Source organism: Panthera onca, chromosome X (assembly GCF_046562875.1).
Source record: "Panthera onca isolate mPanOnc1 chromosome X, mPanOnc1 haplotype 2, whole genome shotgun sequence".
In the NCBI taxonomy this organism is placed as follows: domain Eukaryota; kingdom Metazoa; phylum Chordata; class Mammalia; order Carnivora; family Felidae; genus Panthera; species Panthera onca.
The window spans coordinates 68,713,232-68,728,193 of NC_138357.1; the positions used below are offsets into that span (position 1 = coordinate 68,713,232).

At 41.7% G+C, this 14,962-nt stretch overlaps 1 protein-coding gene across 1 annotated transcript in view; it reads left to right on the plus strand.

Moving 5' to 3' along the window:
• Window positions 1–1,631: 1,631 nt before the first annotated feature.
• The window catches only part of NEXMIF (neurite extension and migration factor), a 160,670-nt gene continuing 147,339 nt past the window's right edge, over window positions 1,632–14,962 (plus strand). Inside the window, exon 1 of the mRNA XM_081794401.1 lies at window positions 1,632–2,099. The gene's annotated coding sequence lies outside the window, so the exon portion shown is untranslated. The remainder of the gene's footprint in view (window positions 2,100–14,962) is intronic.

Consider the following 14,962-nt stretch of genomic DNA (forward strand, 5'->3'; position numbering starts at 1 on the left):
TCAGTGAGTGTCAATTATCTAAGGATGGGCTATTATTTATGGATGAGTTTCATAGATATGAAATGAGGGGGGGGGGGGAGAGGATAAGAATGTTCCAGGGAGGTGGAATGGCAGAAACCAAGGCATGGAGATGACAAATTGTAAAAAGGCCCTCAATGCCCAGCCACTTTACTGCTCAGCAATGAAAGACCCATGGAGAGTGCATGAAACTTGATAAGGAAACCCATATTTTGTTGACAGTGGGATATCTACAACATTTGTCTCTTGTACTTTGTTAGGGATAGAGAAATCTCTGTCCCCCCTACCCCCCTCCAACCTGTGCTGTTTCTGGAGAGGGGTTGTGTCACAGGCCATAGAAACTCTGTTGAGGGTAACAGTGAGAAGTTGCACACATCCAGTCTCAAAGCCTGAGCAGTGGCAGCAAAATGAGGCTGCAGCTGTGGCAGTAGACAAACCTGAAATCGGGCCCTGACTGACTGGTGAAGCCGTGCTTTAGCAATGGGCTGCTGCAACAAGTGCACACAAAGTAGCTTAGTTTTACCCCTTCTGTTCTAGCACCAACATTTCCCTCTCTTGCCCTGGCTCCTAGTGGTGGTGGTTCAGAGGCTCAGGCCCAGCCTTACATCCAGGGTTCCAGGGTGCTAAATAGTCCCTTCTAAAGTTGCTCTACAATCCTTTGCCATTTCCTGTTGGGTTCCCAGGAATTCTGAAGGGTAATGATCACCTAAGGGATTTCTTAATGACCGCAGTCAGGTAGATTACTCTTCCTTCCTGGGGCTTATTCATGTTCCCTTCTCTCCTTCTTTATTCCAGAAAACGCCCTTCTCCAATTCTCTGGGGAATGGCCCTTCATCTAATCCTTCATGACCCACCCCCCTGGGGGCCTAGGCTCTGAAGTTAAGGGTAGGTAGAGATTGAATGGTTAGATGCTTGGTGGAGGAAGCCATTGGACTCTTATTCCCCAAACTTCAGAGCGCCCCTCTCTGTACACATAACTGCTCTAAAAGATGTGGGAGAGTGGTGTCCAGCTGTGAGTCTGCCTAGGGAAGAACTCGCCACGGGCGCGGTGCACTAGGCTAGCTGCAAGAATGTGAGTGGGGGGCGGGGTGGGGTGGGGAAGGGGGGTGCGCGCCCTTTATGACAGGTGGCCGCGCAGTGCGCGCTCCCGGGCGCCTGAGGGGAGGGAGGGACAGACGGACAGAGTGGGAGGGGGTACATGGGGAAGGGACCGTAGACAAGGTAGAGAGAGCAGGATGGAAAGGGAAGGCTATGGTGGGGAAGGGAGATGGGGGTAGAACGCAGCCAGCAAGAACAGCCGTTTTGGAGGAAACAATAGCAGGGGCAATAGCGATGGTGGCAGCTGAGGCAGTCCCACTCTGGGCACCTTTCTGAATGGGCAGAGGCATCTCAGGGAGAAGAGGAGACCAGGCAGCGCCCGCCAAGGCTCTGAGAAAAGCAGCGGAGGGAGGGGAAGGAGGAGAAGGAGGAGGAGAAAGGGGAGGAGGAGGGGGGACGAGGCAGGGGGAGAACCCGGGAAGGAAAACCAGTAGCATCAGCATCAGCATCAGCAGCCGCCACCGCCACACCAGTAGCAGTAGCAGTAGCGGCAGTAGCAGCATTTAGCAATAGCTTTAACGACTACAGCGACAGTAGCAGCCGCCCTCCTCTCTCTCTCTCCCGCGGACCGCCGCAGCCGCCGCACTGAGAGGGCTCCAGCGCGCGCAGCCGGCTGCTGAGATAGTCCCGGCCCGAGCGAGCGGTGGTACACCCGAAGCACGGACCCCGGGAGCAGCCCATAGTCACTGAGGCGCTGAGTTTCAGGGCCAGAGCCTGACAGCTCTGACTCCATCTAGCACCGCGGCGGCGGCGGCGGCGGTGGCGCCTGAGGGACACAGGCGCGTCCACCTGGCGGGCCTGGCGCATGGAGCTGAGGCAGAGGCGGCGGCGGCGGCGGCAGCAGTAGCAGCGGCGGCGGCGACGGCGGCGGCTAGAGCAGCTGCGGCGACAGCGACAGCCCTGCCTTGACTGCGACCGCGCTAGTTCCAGCGCCCGCTGCCTGAGCCCGCCAGCGACTTGCGCCTCTTGAGGCGGCCTGTGAGGTGAGTACCAGCGTTGCCATCCAGCTCCCTGGCCTTCTCGCAGGCTCCCTGGCTGACTCGAGGTGGAGGTGGCAAGGGGTGGAACGAATTGGGGGCAGCCGAGCTAAAAGAGGAGGAAGGGAAAACGGAAGGGAGGACCTCTGTGTGAGAATGGCGTACATGTGTGTGTTTGTATACGAGGGAGCGAGGCAGCAAGGGCGAGAGATCTCGGCCAACCCTGACAGGCACTGCAATCTAGGAAAGGCCTCTGTGCTCGCGCCGGGAGAGGGGGGAGGGGAAGCGAGCGGGCCAGAGCGGTGGCGCTCGCACGCACGCAGCCGGGCATCGGAGACTGCAGTGTGCCGTCTTCTTTCGGGCTGGTTCCGAAGAGATCCTGGCCAGGAAACTGGCACCAAGACCACACGCTTCCGTGCGAGCGGGAAAACCCACGCGGCGGCCGCGACTGGGAGCTAGGGCCAAAGCGGCAGAGGTGCGAAGTACGGTCGCCAGCGCCCCCTACACGCTTGGGGCTCCCCTGCCAACCACAGAGCGCTCCCCAGCACACACCGCCCAACCAAGGGCCGCGGGCGGGCTTATGTTGGGGGTCCTAAAGAGCCTCGCCCAGCTTATCACCTTTGCAAACATTGGCCCTCGGCCCCTTCCCGCTTTCGCTGGCAATCGAATTGACACTGTCCTGCGCGGCTTCTGGTGCTTCGCTCTGCCGCGCCCCTCTGCATAGGTCCGCTTGGGTCTCGCACACCCGGTGGGGCGGGAGGCCGCGAGCCTGAGTGAGGAGCAGGCCCGCTCTGGGAAAGTATGGAAATCGCGCCGCTGAGTTGGCGCCGTTCTGCTGAGGAATCCAGTGGTTTCAGCATGACTGCTTCTCTGTCTGATTCGTGAGGGACCGAATCACCCGCGCAAGGTTTCCAATCTTTTTCGAAGTTAAAAAAAAAAAAAAATTGGCCTCTCCATCTCAACATCGACATACTTGATTTTTTTGTCGAGCTTCTGATTGCGTTTTGGAATCAGTAGGTTTCATATTTTGCTTTTGGGTTTTGGCTCCCAGCATATTGTTGAATTCTGTGCACAGCATAGTACTTAGCTATGTGGCCTTTTCCTAACGTTCCATTTTCTAGATTCTTATCTGAAGAGACATGATTTGTGTGTAGGGCTGCTAGGGCTGTTTTTTAAAAGCATCAAAAGCCTGTCAACCAGTCATTTGAATATCTCCACGGTTGTTTTTGGTGGAGGAGCAGAGTGTGCAGATAGTTCCTGAAATATTTTGTTTGGTGAGAAAAGGTGTTCCAATAGTCTTCTCTGAACTATAGAGACAATTTAGGTTTCAGGGAACGAATATGCCTTACATCTTTTACAAATAGGGTGCCATAACCAAACATTTTATTTACAGCAGTGACGTTCTCATGGCTGAGGAGAATTTACACTTATTTAAAATATATTTTTAGAAGGGAACAGAAAAGCCCTAAGTAACTGTCATTTTACATATTAACAGGGAAACTGGCTAATCAAATAAAACTGGCTGAGTGTCTGAAACTATCCCAGTGAAATATGTGGCTGTGAATATAATTAACCATCTGTCTAGTGAGCAATTTAAATTTGGGCTGGTACATTTTTATTACAGTGTCTAATTTCTGGAAGACTTGTACATTTTACCCAACAGTAACAACAAAAACGTATTTGCTTACTAGGTCAAAGACTTACTTGTGTGGTGGTGGGATTTCCCTTCCTCCCCGCCCCCCCCCCCCCATCTTTCTTAAAGTCTTCACACTCCTTGATCTGGAAGGTCAAAATGAGCCTCTTGCTTTTCCAAATGGTATATTTCAATAGAAGAACTCAAACTGGTAGCTAGTGATTAGACATTTTTGTTTCTCAAAAATGCCTTCCAATATTTTACCTTCCACAGAATCTAGAAAGATTGCATGCATTTGAGTTGAACAAAATATAATTTTTATGCACATGTGTTCAGGTGGAGTAGGGTGATTCAACAAAATTTAAGACTTAAAATTTGACTCTACTTCCTTTTATTCTAATTACACACTTGCTGTCCCCTAGCTGTCCCAGCCACCTTCCACACTTCACAAATACACACTCACACACATAAAATCATGTCCTTTTGTCCTTAAAGCCAGTTTCTTAGGTTAACAGTATTCAGATCTGTGATTTTAACAATATGTTGAGAAACTGTTTTTTTGTTTTTTGTTTTTTTTTTTTTTTGGAAATCAAGAGTGTAAAATAGAATAACAGGAAAGGACATTGTACATATTTAAAAATTTTTCCCTATGATGTGATTTTAATTAGAAATTTGTTACTAGGAAAAAAAGGAATAGATTTTGGGTGGAGATGAAATGGCCCTAGGAAGATTAAATTTAAAATAGCTGATGTTAACAGAACAGAATAAAAATGAACCACTGATTGACTGTGCAGTGGACTAGAGAAAGTCATTTAAAGGAAAATACTTTTAAAACAAATATTTGGCTAAATAATAGCTTTGATTAATGGGTAACAATTATGTAAGCACATGGTAGAATTTGACATCTGTCAAGTCTGTTAAATAAATCAACCTGTTCAGTGAATAAATCTTTGATGCATCAGTGCTTTTTAAAACACACAAGCGCACATGCACACGCAAACCTATAACACCCTGTTGTCAAAGTCAAACAAGAGCAGAACACTGTCACTTTTTCTCTGTTTCACTGCCTCTTTTCTCTCTTTTTCATTTTTTCACAATCTTCTGATTATCTGTAAAGTACCCAGTGAGCAGAGAACTGAAGATATGATGGTGTTGCCTTAGGAGTGGGAGAAAAGAGATGAGGAAAATGATAGTGCTGGAATTTAAACACTCAAAGACGAGCTCATGGATTTCTGACACAATCACCATGGAGGTCTCGGTTTTGCCAAAGTATTTACTTAACCAAGAGGGACTAGCTTAACCAAAAAGCATTCACTAATTACAGTTTCTCTGCTCCTAAGTCCAGTTCTAATGAACACTTTTTTTGGTCTAAATCCCTTTGTAAGGGGAGAGGAGATTTTAATTGGCCTTTGTTACCTTATCTTTAAACTTATTTGTCTGGTGACACATACATGATTAAGTGTTCCTGCTTGTAGTTGGCAAAAGGAGAGAAGAACCAAAGTGGATGATAGGCAAGAAAAATGATAAAATAAGGAGTAGGTCATCTGGCTTCCCTGCTTTTTCCATATTAAAGATTTCAGTGACAACAGCCAGACTTTCAGGATCCTATAAGTCTTTTTTAACATATGAAAATCACTTTAGAAACTTCCTTTATCTCTACCGCCCAACTTAAAAGTATACAATCAATCACTCCTCACAATCATAGTGCAGCTCTTTCGGCCCACGGGCCCTGTCCCTGTGCTTTAATAAAAACAACTTTGCACGGGAAAAAGAAAGATTTCAAGTTTGAACACTTTATTTTTTTTCTTTATTTTTCCCCTTTACCTCCTATGAAAAGTTGCCCATCAACTAGCTCTCCCACTAACAGGTTCTCCACCATAAAGTACCCTTTAAAACCATGGGGCCATAGGGGTTGGACATAAAGAACTTGCCCTGCTCTTTATGCCACTTTTCCAGGGCTGCTTGAAAACAAAACAAAGGGCACTGAATCAGAGACTGCATCACTTGGGCCTACCTTTAACTTCAGGCAGAGGGCAATATTCCTTCCCCAAGCAACACTGGTCTTGTGCATCAATAAGCATATCACAACCTTGGAGAAATCTGGTCCAGGATGGCATCAGCCTGGAGAATGGAGAATAGAGGGGAGAAGCTGCCTTATACTGATGGTAGCACATTTCCCAGGCAAGTTACAGGTAAGGGGTGCTCTTTGTCTCTCTTCCCTTCAGTCCTTCATTGCCCATGGGTGATTCACAGGCCTCTGCTAGGGAGTGTGCTTTTTGGCCTCTTTTTCTGTAGATAAACACTATGACCTGATGTCTTTCCCTCCCTTGTTCTCTGGTTGTAAAAGGACTGAAGTCTTCAAGACCAACTACTATGCACATAATTTTTACTTTTCTAAAAGGGACTTCAATGGGTCATCTTACCCAGTAAGATTATTTTGATATAAACAATTATCTATTATTTTGTCAAACACCCTAAGACCGCATTTAAAAAGTTATACCTTTCTCCTTTAGTAGCCCATTTCCAGTATTACATAACTAGCTTAAGCAAGGAGGTACTCCTAATATTTAACCTCAGAGGGTTTAGAGATTAGAGACCAAGATTATACCATGGGCCTGACTGCAAGAGTAATGAGAAGCCATACTCCATTGAGAAAAGGCACAAAGATTCATTTTCTTTGGGGCAAGTTAAACCATCTCCTCTATGGAGGACTTTAAGCAGGGTGGCCATATATTATAGTTTATACCTCTTGTCCCAACATACTTATTTTACCCACAAAAGCATCCCAGTTTGGACAAAAAATTCTATGGTCATCCTAACTATAAGCCTGCTAAGTCAATGAGGAAATAAGAACAGAAGCATTTGTGCCATGAAGGCTGGTAATCTTGCCTCAACTTAGCTACAGATAATATCTGTGCAATGAATTTATTTGCTGTGTTAAAAAAAAACAGGGCATCTACACTTATTTTCTAATGAGATAATATATAAATAATAGAAAAATGCACCAAATTAGAAAAAGGATGGGATAAATTAATACAGATGACAAAAAGGCTCAACTAGGAACAAAGCTAATTTCCTATAAGACAGGAGAATCTGTTTTAATATTTTCTCTGTCCCCAGTATTTCAGTGCTTAGCACATAGTAGGTTCTCAATAAATGTTTGCTTAATTAAAATAGATATGATGATTAATGACCCAAATTTAGTATTCTATTAGCCCTAATGCTCTGCCATACTCCAAACTGCTAAGATAAGAAGCAGAGACAAGCAATAAACATTCATTTCTGGATAGGAATACCACCTATTCCTACCACCCCAACTGTAAGGCACAGATGTGGCGTATATTCTTGTTTGGAGAGCTTAAGAAGCTTTGACTTTAATATACGTTAGATCTCCAGTGGGGTTAATAATCCAAAAGGCCCATAAGTACCAGGGATTCTCATGAGGATATCTGGATACCACCTTCTTCTCTGATTCCACCTAACGATCAACATCAGGTCCATTGGCTAAGCTAAATATACAAAGAGAGATAGAGGAAAGAGAGATGATGGGGGTAGGCAAATATGCATGAGCCTTTACGGAATATATTTTATACATTAATAATGAATTTGTGGAGAGTGTTGAACAGACATTCTTAAGATTCTGAAAGTTGACAAATCAAGGATTTGGAGACACTGTCCTTGACTTGTTTTTAGTGAGAATAGTAAGTCAGAGTGAGTGCTAGGTAATTTCTTTTTCATAATAAAAAAAATACCCATGATGGCTAATCAGGAAAATGCTTGTAACAGTAGCTGAGAGCTGTGGACCATAAGTATATTAATAATAGGCTTTCTTGAAAGAATAATTTTCATATCTTCCATTTCAAGCTACTATGACCATAACAGTCATGCAACAGGAATTCTTGAGGAATTCTTATAACAACTAAGAAAAGACTAGTGCAGAGGTTTTTAAGTCAGAATGTATGGCTGGACTTCCTAAAAATGTATGCAAGTATCATATATGTAAATGTGCACTTTTCTGAAGACAGTCTCCTTGACATTCATTGAATTTTCACAGGGTTTCACGCCAAAAATAAGGGTCAGGAACCACTAAGCTAGGTGGTGATGGCCCACTTTTTCTGCTCCTTTACTTAGTAAGGCATGTCTTTAGAATGTGTTCCAGTTACTTAGTAACTAAAGAGACAGAAGGTCTCTGTTCAAGCAGGTTACTCAGACCTGGTCTCTAGGTTAATAAATCACATGCATGTTTGGAATAATATGGCAAATATTGGGAAGGAGGCCAGAAAGAATTTAGTAGCGCCACGAAATTTAGGTTACTGAAATAGTCAGAAAACAAAAGATACTATTAACGTTTTGACTCAAACAAACAAATTCACATGTGGATTTTACTTTTGGGGTCATCACCCAGACACTCCACCAGGTTTTGGACAATCTCCCAAACCCTAAATATCAGCTGATAGGTACATGTTCAGGAAATGTGGACCCATTTTAACACTGGCCTAACTAAAGCTCAATTACTAAAGGAAAGTTTGGAAACATTTGCAAAAGCAACTCTAAATAGCTCCACATTTTCTTCTTGTTTGCATTATTTCTTTTTCCATAGCAGGCCAGATTTGACCTGTGGACCACAGTTTCTTTTGACCCCTGCCCTAGATCAATGAAAGCCAATCAGAGATACTTAGAGCTGGAAAGTAGCTTAAAAGGCCATCTTGTCCATTACAGAAAAAGCAAATGGAAATATGTATAATATCTATATATGACATATGCATATAGATATGGATAAAATTTATATATTTATATTTGGAAAGACCACATGCAAACTATTCATGACAGACAGAGAAGTGTGCAATTCTCAAAACATATTTGAAAAAGATGACTTCACACTTCCATTGGTACCACCCTCTTTTGTCTTACAACAGCCCTGGTAAGGATGATCTTTCTAGCAAACCCAAATACTTCCTGATATGCTTTAAGTTTATTACCTATCACCAGTCTTTCATGAAAGTAAGAATAGCCATGCTCCATCATGTAGATTGCACCTCTTTGTGAGTATGTTTGATTTAAAGGTAGCTTATTTAATAGGGAGTAACATGCCTCTTTTCCCTGCAATTCTGAAGCAAGATTTCTATCATTGTTATCATTGGTGATGTGGAGTTGCAAATGGCATTAGCCATGACGTATAAACTATTAAGGTTATAGTACATAGTTATTGACTTTTGAATCATGAGTGACTTGAATTGAGTGTACTCTGCAAAAGCCCATTGTCCATCTTTGAGTGAGTGAACTTTTAACCACTAGTTGGTGGTTGTATTAGTTTGCTATGGCTGCTGTAACAAATTACCAAAAACTTAGTAGTTTATAAACAACATTAATTTATTTTAGTTACAGAGGTCAGGAATCTGAAAAAGGTCTCATAGGCTAAAATCAAGGTGTGGACAGGGCTGTATTTTTTTCTGGAAGTTATAGGAGAGAGTTTTTTCCTTTATTTTTCCAGCTTCTAGAGTGTGCCTACGTTTCTTGGCTCATGAAGCCCCTCCATCCTCAAGGTCAACAATAGGTTGACTCCTTACATTGCATTCCTTCAATCTTGCTTTCATTGTCACATGTCCTTCTCTGACTCTCATGCTTCTGTCTCCCTCTTCCACTTCTAAAGACCTCTGTAATTACATTAGGGCTACCTGGATGGATAAAACAGAATAATTTCCTCATCTCAGGGTTGGTTGATATGCAAACTTAATTCCATCTGCAATCTTAATTCCCCTTGTGACATATAACTTAACATATTTACAGGTTCTAGAAGTAGGATATGGACTAGTTTGGAGGATCATTACTCTGCTTACCACAGTGACTTGATTTTTTTCTTTTCCTTTTGTAATAATTGTAGATTCACAGGATGTCATAAGGACAGAGAAGTCTTATATACCCTTTACCCTGTTCCCCCAGTGGTTACATCTTACATATACATATATAGTAAAAGATCAAAATCATGAACTAGACACTGGAACAATGGGTGTGTGTAGTTCTGTGTCATTTTATCACATGTGTAGATTTGTGTAACCACTGCTACAATCAAAATAAAGTACTTTTCCATCACCACAAAAGATCTTTCTTGTGCTATCCATTTACCTTGTAGTCGCACTCCCGTCCCTCACCCCTACTATCCCTAACCCCTGACAATAATTAATCTTTTTTTTTCTATATCTATAATTTTGTCATTTCAAAAATATTATATAAATGGAGTCAGAGAGTATGTTACCTTTTCAGGTTGGCTTTTTTATTCAGCATAATTCTCTTGAGATCTATCCAAGTTGTTTTGTGTATAAACAGTACATTCCTTTTTACCACTGAACAGTATTCCATGGTATGAATGTATCACAGTTTGTTTAACACTTACCTTTTGAGGAACATTATGGTTGTTTCCAGTTTTTGGCTCTTACAAATAAAGCTGTACAGGTTAGTGTACAGGTTTTTGTGTAAACATAAGTTTTCATTTCTCAGGAGACAACTGAGAGTTTTCTCTCAGCCCAGAGTGTGGTTGCTGAATCATATGATAAGTGTGTGTTTAGTTTTTTTAAGAAACTTCAGAATTATCTTCCAGAGTGCCTGTACATAACTTATCACAATCTACTAGTATCAACATTTTACCTGTTTGACTAAACTTTACCTTTTATCCACCTTTACTTATAATATTGTTGAATTAAAGACTTCCTCTGCATATATTTAGAACTACATCAGACAGTGTTACAGTTTTTGTTTCAACTGTCAAACATAATTGAGAAAACTCAACAGGAGAAGCAAAGTTAATTGTATTTACTCTTACTTTGGCTTTTTCTGTTGTTCTTCCTTCCTTCCTGGGGTTCCATGATTCCTTCTTTTATATTCTTTCCATTTAGAGAACTTCCTTTAGCTATTCTTTTAGTGCAGGTTTGTCGGCAGCAAATTCTCTTAGTTTTCCTTCATCTGAAAATTTCTTAATTTACCTTTTATTCTTAAAAGATATTTTCACAGGATGTAGAATTCTGAGTTGACAGCTCTTTTTATTTCATCACTTGAAAAAGTTGTGCCACTGCCTTCTGGCCTCCATGGGTTCTGATGAGAAATCATTCAAATTGGTTTTCCCTTGGAGGTAAGGCATCATTTCTTTCTCACTGCTTTCAAGATCCTTTTTTCCACATGTCTTTAGAGTTTTCAGGAGTTTGACTATGCTCTGTTGTGACATGGATTTCTTTGGGTTCATCCAGTTTGAAATACTCCCAGTTTCTTGAACCTATAGGTGTATGTGTTATGCCATATTTGGGAAGTTTTCAGCCATTATTCTTTTCAATACCTTTTATGTCCTGCCTTCATATGTTTTGTTGCTCCAGGCCTCTATGATGACAGGAAAGTTAGATATTTTTTATAGTCTCACAGGTCCCTGAGGCCCTGTTCATTTTTTTCAGATTGTTTTCCTCTGTCGTTCAGATGAATAATTTCTATTATTCTATCTTCAAGTTGGCTAATTCTTTCCACAGTCCCCTCCATTCTGTTATAGAGCCCATCTTTTGAGAATTTTTTTTATTTCAGCTATTTTATTTTTCATTTTTAAAATTTCTACTTGGTTATTCCATGTATCTTCTGTTTCTTTGCTGAGACTTTTTTTTTAATTATCAAGTTAGTTAACATACAGTGTAGTCTTGGCCTCAGGAATAGAACCCAGTGATTCATCACTTACATATGACACCCAGTCCTCATCCCAACAATTGCCCTCCTTAAAGCCCATCACCCATTTAACCCATCCCCACCCCCATGAACTCACAGTTTGTTCTTTGTGTTTAAGAGAGTCTTATGGTTTGCCTCCTTCTCTGTTTTTATATTATTTTTCCTACCCTTCCCCAATGTTCACCTGTTAAGTTTCTCAAAGTCTACATATGAGTGAAATCATATGAAAACTGTCTTTCTCTGACTGACTTACTTCGCTTAGCCTAACACACTCTAGTTCCATTCACGTTGCTGCAAATGGCAAGATTTCATTCTTTCTCATTGCTGAGTAGTATTCCATTATGTGTGTGTGTGTGTGTGTGTGTGTGTGTGTGTGTGTGTATGCCACATCTTAATCCATTCATCAGTTGATGGACATTTGGGCTCTTTCCATAATTTGGCATAATTTGGTTGATTGCTCTGCTATAAAAGTTGGAGTATATGTGTCTCTTCCAATCAGCATTTTTGGATCCTTTGGATAAATACCTAGTAGTGCAATTGCTGGGTAATAGGGTAGTTCTATTTTTAATTTTTTGAGGAATCTCCACACTGTTTTCCAGAGTGGCTGCACCAGTTTCCATTTCTACCACCAGTACAATAGGGTTCCCTTTTCTCCACATCCTCTCCAACATCTGTTGTTTCCTGAGTTGTTAATTATAGCCATTTTGATGGGTGTAAGGTGGTATCTCATTGTGGTTTTGATTTATATTTGTCTGATGATGAGTGATGTTGAGCATCTTTTCATGTGTCTGTTAGCTATCTGGATGTCTTCTTTGGAAAAATGCTTATTCATGTCTTCTGCCCATTTCTTCACTGGATTATATGTTTTTTGGGTGTTGAGTTTGGTAAGTTCTTTATAGATTTTGGCTATTAAGCTTTTATATGATATGTCATTTGCAAATGTCTTCTATTCTGTAGGTTGCCTTTTAGTTTTGTTGATTGTTTCCTTTGCTGTATCTTTGCTGAGACTTTATTTTTTGTTTCAAGAGAGTAATTGATCATTGAAGCATTTTTATTGTGGCTACTTTAAAATGTTTGTGAGATAATTCTAATGCCTCTGTCATTTTGGCAGAGATGAGTGCTAGGGAGATATGGGCTGCAGGGAACCTACCTGGACAGTATGGACCCAGCAGAGTTGGTAGAAACTATATCATAGTATTAACCAAATTTTTTCCTCTTGACTTTTGTAAGAGAGATGGAGTGACATGCTGCAGATTCCTGTACCACTCAACTTGGTTAAAGAGACAGTATCCCCTACTGGGGAGAAGTTAGTCTATTCATAGCAACAAACTCACTCCATCTCCATGATTGAAATTACCATTGATTGAGGAAATACTAACAGAAAAGAGCAGATTATGAAAAGGGTATTCATTCCATTTTGTTTTTAGAATCTAGGGGTTATCTGGCATCTTTGTGGCCCCAGCGCTCTGATCCTTGAGGCTTCCAGCCTGCTCAGGCAAGTGGGAAGCATTTGTGAAAGAGCTCTGTCCTTCACAGAGGTCCATGTTGACTTTTTGGCACTTTTTGTCCAAGGCTCAGAAAATCAGTAGACCTTGTTACACAGCTTCTTTGTGCGCTGGCATAGCAGTTGCTTTCTCAAAACCTTCTTTCCTTACACTTATAAGGGTGTCCTCAGTGTAGATTCAGTGTTTTTGATCTCCCCTTGGGGCAGTTCAGTAACATTTTCTTTACTGGCTCTCTGTTTGTGTGTACATCTCTGTGTGCTTGTTTTTATGGGCTGCCTATCTACTGTATCCTTTGGGAAGGAAAGAGCTATACTCACTGCTTATTGAAGGTGTGTTGTATGTATGGTACAAAAGTCACACTGCTTTTTCCTATAGCAAATCCTAAATGTGCCAAGCTGTAGCCTTGACGTGTTAAGATGTTTCATAAATGACCTAGTCAAATCCATTTGGCTAAATAGATGAAAGGAAGGGGAATTGTGCCAGTGCTACAGTGAGTTTTTCATATTTATGTGGTTTGACTTAAAGCTAAACAAAAACACATACACATCTGAAAAGGAAGCAATTTGAAAGTTGCATGGTAAAGAGAAAGGTAGACATGCTCTATAACCCAAGGCCAATGTGTTAAACCCTAGGCTAGCTCACCTAGATCCTTATGTATGTGTGTTTGTGGGGAAGAGGTGAGTGTACCTGGTCTCTTACTCAAAGATATGGAAATGATATGGTGGGAGCAACCAAAATCTAATTTGTCACTTTTTCTCTCAAGAAGGCTCCAAATATACTATTTAATTTTGAAGACAATGGTCACCAGTTAAGCAGAGAAGCCAAAGGATCAGGATACTGCTATATAGATCTGGGAAGAGAACTTGTAATCAACCTTCCTTGCCACTGACTTCACCCTTTTCCTATAAGCCACTGTGGGTTTTTTTTTTTTTTTGCCCTATTTCAAAAATCCTTTCGTTGCTACATATATCTGTATATTTAGCACCTGAATAAATGTAAAGACCCATTTATTTACTGTTCAGATAAGGTGGTGATGTCATGATATTGCCAATGATTCATGATTCATCAAGGACAAGTTCCTTCTAACCAACCAATGAAATATGCTAAGGAACAGGTAGGTGGACTAACCTCTCCTGATTTTCACCTGTACATTCTACCATTAGGTATGACTTTGATATCTTCCAGCATGGAGTCACATTGGCTAATGGAAGCCCAAAGTGGATGCAGCTAATGCCAGGAATAAGGGTCCTTTATTTTCTGAAAATCCAGTTTGTTAGACTGAAAAATCCACAGAACTGCCTCAGGCATCCAGGCCATATACTAGACAAGAGCATAATCAAATTACTATTTTAAATGAAAAGTCATTTGGCATAATATGGACTTAAAGGATCCTAGCTCTTTATTTTGCCTTTAGTCCTTTTGGACTTCCTCAGCCTTTTTCTGATCTGTGTAGCTCTCACTCCATTCCCAATAACCCTCTAAGAAGCCCTTTGTAATGAGCTTATCCCTGCTGCATGTCATTTACTTACAACACTGAAATGCTGGGTGTCACAGGGTATAAGATATCATTGGTCACATGGGCCAAGAAGAGAGTGCAAGGGGTCCAGCTGTTTTCAGACCCTCAGGTAGAAGGGATGCTCAAGAAGTTGGGACAGTCTGAGGTGGGAGAGGCTGCAGTGAACAATAAGGCAGTGAGCTGCTGTCTGGGCTTATTGCTAAGATGGCCAGCTGAAGGAGACAAATGTGTATTTAGTAGTCCTGTGGAAGTGAAAACTCAGACTGACGTGTCTTCTTTCAAGAGACTAAATTACATTAGGGGAGTATAGGCACTAATACTGCCAATAATAACACCTCATAATTCGATAGCCCCTCTTTTCTAGAGAATTTAAAGGGCTCCAATGTTGATTTTCATTTGGCCTCACAAACAACCTCATGGACTTAGGAAAGGTAAATATTGAAGACCGTGTATGACAAGTTGCTTCCCCTCCCTGGACCTCAGAGTTTTTAAACTATGAATTGAGGGCTTGGTTGAGAGT